Source organism: Cydia splendana, chromosome 1, assembly GCF_910591565.1.
Source record: "Cydia splendana chromosome 1, ilCydSple1.2, whole genome shotgun sequence".
NCBI lineage: Eukaryota > Metazoa > Arthropoda > Insecta > Lepidoptera > Tortricidae > Cydia > Cydia splendana.
This window is the reverse complement of record NC_085960.1, coordinates 1,564,961-1,571,635: the sequence shown is the minus strand read 5'-3', so window position 1 is coordinate 1,571,635 and position 6,675 is coordinate 1,564,961.

Genomic DNA, 6,675 nt, shown 5'->3' with positions numbered 1-6,675 from the left:
TGTTGCAGGTTTGATCGGCAAGGAGAGGCGATTTCACCATGTTCCTGTTCTTCTTTACTCTCTGTGACTTGGATTTGGATACAATACGATCCTTGCACTCTCGTATTCCTGCATTCAGCTGTTTGGAGTGAACTAAAGGTTCTTTTTTATCTTGGAGAAATACTTCTTCTCTTCAAGTCAGGTACTGTGTGTAAGACGGTAACATTTTCCGTTTCCTTTACGTTCACCGAACCTAGTGGGCCCGACAAAATCCACCCGAGCGTGGTGCGCTGAGCTAGTGGAAACCCATTTGGACCTTTCAGTAGTCCATCCATAATTATATGGCAATAAACCGTGCCTCCCAACAGAACATCTACTTCGTTGGGTGAACTATACGTTGGATCGGCCAACTTGATCTGCTTTAACACAGCCCACTCTGGAGCTACTACCTTCTCGCTTGGGAGGTAAGTAGTGATCTTCTTTATAACATACGCCTTCACTGCAATACAGAAGGTGGGATTGGTGAGCGATTGAACTTTCAACTCTACTGCATATTTAGGGCCCGCAGAGGTCTGTTCGCCACCGAATCCTGTGATTGAACTTTTAATAGGAAATTTCTTTATCCCTAATGCCTTCACAACAGCTTCAGTAACAAATGAAGCCTGTGAGCATTGATCTATCAACGCGCGTGTCACCTGATAATCACCTGTCTGCGACTCAGCCTTTATCAGGGCTGTGGGTAACAACGTTTCTTCTTTAGCAATCTCTGTCGCATGGCAGTTGACTATCGGCTTGATCTCTGTTTGTTTGTTCTCTGGAGTGACGTGTGTGGCTTCCTCCGAAACACCTTCAGCTACCTGACCTACATTCTCTAAATTGGCAGCTAAAGTTGGGACCTCCCTTGAATGAAGCAAGGAATGGTGCTTTCTATGACAAATTCGACAGCTAGTGGTTTTTTGGCAAAATCTAACAGTGTGATTACTCCCTAAACAATTGTAACATATTCTATTTTTTGTTACAAACTCGCGTTTCTTAACAAAGTCCTTGTTTGCAAACTTCTTGCAAAAACACAGTTTGTGAGGCCCTTTACAAAATTCGCACGCTAACACAGGTGCGCTAGCAATATGAAAAACATTTTGTTTGTTTGAACTACTACTCGAAGGTTTCTGGTAAGCAGTGGTGATCTTATTCATGTTCGGCTCAATGAACTCTAGAGCTCTGTACCGGCTGGTCAAGAACTCTTTGAACTGATCAAAGGTAGGTAATGCATCTGAAACCGAGTTAGCTGCTACATTAAGCTCCCATTGCTTACGTGACTCTGGATCTAATTTCAGTGACAACAGATGTATAACTATGGTGTCCCATGTGGAAACATCAATGTCTAAATTAGACAATGCACTCAAACAATCTGTTGACGTGTCTAATAGATCTTTTAGGAAGGCAGGAGATTCAGAAGCTGCGTTCTTTTGACTCAGTAACCGTGTAAGGATGCAATGTGACAGATACTTTTTGTTATTGTATCGTTGTTCTAACAAACTCCAGCATCGATCATAGTTTGAGTCTGATACAGGTATGTTGCGCAGCAATTGCTCTGCTTCTCCTGTCAAATAACTTTTTAGATATTGTAATTTTTGCACGCTATCTAAAGAGTTGTTGTTGTGGATCATTGATACAAATAAATCCCTAAATGTTGTCCAATCTTGATATTTGCCAGAAAAGTTAGGAATTGTTAATTTAGGCAGTTTAAGAGAATTTGTCCTAGTGAAAGAATTTTCATCATTGTTGACCTTTGACTGACTTGAATGAAAACTTATAAAGTCAGCCAAACCATCTTTCAATTCACATCTGTAATCTGTGTATTCATCCTCTGTTTTGTCATAAGTCTCCTCAACAATATAGCTCTTTGCTTTTAAAAGTGCTAAATCATATGTACGCATCAACTCTTTATGACCTTGTCTGAATTCTGACCAAAGCTGCTCTAGGGTGTCTAGCCGACTCTCTATGAAATGCTCCGTTATGCGTGCCTTGGGAGATTTTTTGTAATTAACTCGCGCCTTGAATATACGACTAGACGAGTCATTTTGAAAGTTAAGTAATAAATCCATGATATTTACAAATGAATAGCTTTAGGCAAAACAGAGTTTGAATTTGAAATTTATAGCACTGTAAAAATACTATGAAATAAACACTTTAAAAAAACATAAAATATTTGAAAATTTTACAAGTGTTTGAACTTTAATACACTTTGAGGAAAATCGGGCGTGGATTCTCCGTTCCAACAGGATTTTCCGAATTATTCTAAGTGTCTACTCTACTAAATTATAGTCTCTCTTATTACTCTACTAAGTACTCTACTAAGTTAATATTCCATATAAACTACAGCCAAATATTTTCTATGTCCATGTAAACAATCGAATTCTTCAAAGTAAATATCTTCTTGTAAATAAAGTTCAAAATTCCATAGCAAAATAAACTGATATCACAAAATAAACTAACGTTCACAAGGTTGAAAATCTCTTGAAATAAATTTTAAAGTACTCACGATTCACACTTGACACAACTCACTGAACTGACGTCACACTTCGCTGAACTTCTTTTTCCAGTTGCTGGTACTAGATGGCGCCACTTGACCTCTAAACTGCTGCCACTCGTATCCGCTTCCGTGTTTAGCTTCGGCTACTCGTCGCTAGATGGCGCTAGTAATCCCAGGTAGCTGGAAACTTTACCCGTCTAACCACGGGACGAAGTGAGTCCGCACTGGACTGAACTTCCAAAAAGCCGCTCGCTTATCCGATCGAGGGACCATGTACACTTTGCACCAAGGTCTCGAAGGGGAAGTAAGAACAAATACCGAGTTTAATAATAAACTGACGTATATTTGCCTGGCTCACACAAATCACACTTAATACAAATTTCAATAAATATCTTAAGAAATCCACGGTATACAAGCGTTAGCTAGTTTCCGAAATGAAAGGTGACATCTACCGGGAAATTGAGACAACATCGTAAATAAGGCGTTTTATACACAGATTTTTAGAATTATTTCACATGCTCCAGGGCTCAGTGGTGAAAATAGGTATTTTATTTAATGAACAAGATTTTTATAATAATTATAGTAATTTTAACTGTATTATGTTCCTCTACGCAAAAACCAGAAATCTCATTTCGGATACATGACTAACTTATTTATTTATTTAGGTTTTGGGTTAAATCCTTTCTTAGTACATTTTTTCGGATGTTTTTTTTAACATAATCGTAACACTTTTTTTGTGAACATGAATCGCTTAACTTCAAACTCGGGTAAATCCATTCGACCCTCTCAGCAAATATCTACCCTATTACCTTTTCTTAATACCAAAATCACATAATCTGACAGATGGATTTACCCGAGTTCGAAGTTAAGCGACTCAATTTAGAATATAAAGTATGGTTTAAGTAGATACTTAAGTTTATGGTTGTAACACTGATGTTTATCTACATTTTTTTTTAATTTTTATTGTGTTTACTTCTGTGGTTTTTAGTAACCGTTTAAGATAATATTGCACTTATTTTTAGGTTATTCAACTCGTTAAAAATAGTAGATAAAATAGGCGATCCATTTTTACCCGAGGTAATTTATTGGTCCCAGTGCAGCGAGGACCAATATAGTCGAGGATAAAAATGGACATTTATGCCTGAATTATACACTCTGCTTTTCACTTCGATTGTGAGTAAAATATACATAAATATCAGAATATTTTAGGTTAATTTAACGTATTTATTCAAGACTATGACTAAATAAAGGCCGCCGCCGGCAGGGCTGGCAGTTTGTATGGCAGAATGTGGACTTTATTGCTAACTCAATAAGGGTCGTAATAGATGATTTTACATTATGCTCTTGAGCATAATAAGCAACTTTATGCCGCTTACACGCGACTTAATTAAATGTAAATTTTACGAGCATGGGAAGTGAAAAGGAGATTTTTAATTCTTCTTAAATACTGATACTTACAGTAGGTACCGGCCAATAATAAATCATCTTTGTGTTTTTTTTGTATGAACATGTATAGAGTAAACAATATGTATAGGTAAGTTTGTAGATTGCATATTTTATGCAGACATTTTATACAAACATATATGAATACTGCAATGGAATACTGTGAATTACAATAGGAGGCTCAGCAATATTACTAAAAAAAGTTCTAAAATGAAACAGACTATATGAAAAAACCATTAAATGAGACCAATTTTTCTCATCGCTCGCACAAAGAACTATACTAGACTACCTAAAGTATCGAGGTGGAAATCACTTACCAATAAAAAAAAAGTTCAACCTAAAAACATGGAAGTGATATATTATTTAATTAGCCGGTACTGTACCTACAAAATAAAAAAAGTTAATCAAAATTTAAATTAGCTTACTGTATTTTTAATTAATGTTTAATTTATTTTTGGTTTATAGGGCTCAAACTGTCATAGCTTAGTAAACTTTACTACCTGGTGTCAGTATCTGATTTAGAATTCCATATCCAAGACTTATTCAATTTTTGGCTTATAATTTATAGTATTTTTAACAGCATATGTAGTCAAATTGTTATTGTACACTAAAATATACCTTATTTAGATAATCATTAAGCTTAATTTAGAAATAAGGCTATAACAGAAAGCTGTGAACGTTGTACTTATTTCCTAGCCAGTGAAAAGATCTAGACATTCCTAACGTAAGATTCGTCCTATATTTATTTATTTATTTTAGTCATAGAAACGATACTTGCCTACTTGCGACCTAGGCTACCTAAGATTACAATTGCAGACTGACGCAATTTAGCTTTGTCATGTATATGGCGGAGGCACTAAAAGCGACTAGAGTCAGACCAAGAAAAGTCTGCAGCGGATTTGATAGCCCTCGCAGTGCAAGTGTTATTTTAAACGTCAAACTTCTATGAAATTATGACGTATAAGTAACACTTGCACTGCGTGGGCTATCATATCCGCTGCAGACTTTTCTTGGTCCGACTCTATATCACTTGATGTGTAAAATGAGTACTTTTGTGGGCTCATATTCATACTATTTGATAACTGTCAAACGACGAATATGTCACATAGCCGCCAGGTGGGCACCACTGACGTGCACATACCCAGCTAATTCTTCAATTGTAACCTTTGTAAATATCAAGAGTACAAGTTTATTTGGTACAAATTGTTTACACACTTGTAGAGTCTACGAATGTTGCCTTAGATCAGGGGTTCTCAACCTTTTATGCCAAACAACCCCTTGACTGCCATTTGCCAAAGACGTCAACTGACGTGTGCGCCTACAGCCCAATATCAACCTTCGTGCATTGCGACAAGGTTCACGATGGCGCGCCGATAGGCGTGTCGTTCAAAGGGTTTAAGTATTTCGATCTTTAATTCTTCGCCGTCAAGTTTTACAGTGGTAAAGTACTAATCTACGGGTTTTATTGATATAGCTTTATACGCCTCACTGGTTAAGAACTCCTGGCATAGATTTAGAAAGTAATAGTTTCATAGTTATGTTGTTCCTGTGACAATGCACTGAATAAACCTGTTAAAACAGTTTTCTTTGTCTTATATCCTTTGTACTTCTTCTTTTCTTTTTTTTTTGACGACCGGTGGTGGTCCCGGGTTCGAATCCCGGTAAGGGCATTTATTTGTGTGATGACACAGATATTTGTTCCTGAGTCATGGTTGTTTTCTATGTATGTATTTATATATAATATAAGGTGCTAACAAATTAGTCACGGATATTTTAAGAGATAATACATTACATTAAAACAATTAACTTTTAACTGTAATTGGAACCTTTGTATATAATTTTTTTGTTTTCATTTACCGAACAAAAAAAAATATTTTAATAAATTCTTAAAATAATCAGATAATCACCCCTATTATGTACCTGTCAAGATGTTTAACACTGTCTGTCATGTCACGTCACGTCAAGTTTAAAGAGGTTCTAGAATGTCTAAAGAGGTCTCATTTAATGATCTTATTAACAGGGTGTTTTAACGTAGCAAATTTGTTTCCTGGTTATCTCCAAAAAAAAACAACAAAACCAATGATGTTTCATACTTAAATGTATTCCGAGAACCGAGTACTATCAGCTGTAAAAATATCCGTGACTAATTTGTTAGCACCTTATATATATCGTTGTCTAAGTACCCACAACACAAGCCTTCATGGGCTTACCGTGGGGCTTAGTCATTCGTGTAAAAAAAAATGTCCTATAATATTTATTTATTCTAATTCATTATTTAAAAATATTGCAGACATACCAAATATTGTTACAAGGGGAATTGAGTCTTATTTCAAAGTAAAAAGGTGATTTTTACTTTGTCGCTACGGGATGACTCTGCCCTACATCATACCTATAGAGACCGTGCGTGTTGGGTCTGCCACCTCGTGACCTGAATCGAGAACTTTAACAATTAACGTCAATAAGCAGGTGCTGCCCCTACGCTGCTGTAGGCACTGCTCTCTAGATCTTCTTACGATATCCCGGCATTTTTGCCACGGCTCATGGGAGCCTGGGGTCCGGTTTGAACCCACGACCTCTGGATTGAAAGTCGCACGCTCTTACCACTAGGAAATAGTTTGCCATCTAGATCAGCGGTTGGCAACCTTTTAGCAGCCAAGGGCCAAATACTAGTTACCGAAGTTGACGCGGGCCGCACTTTGTTAATATTTATGTCTTTATCA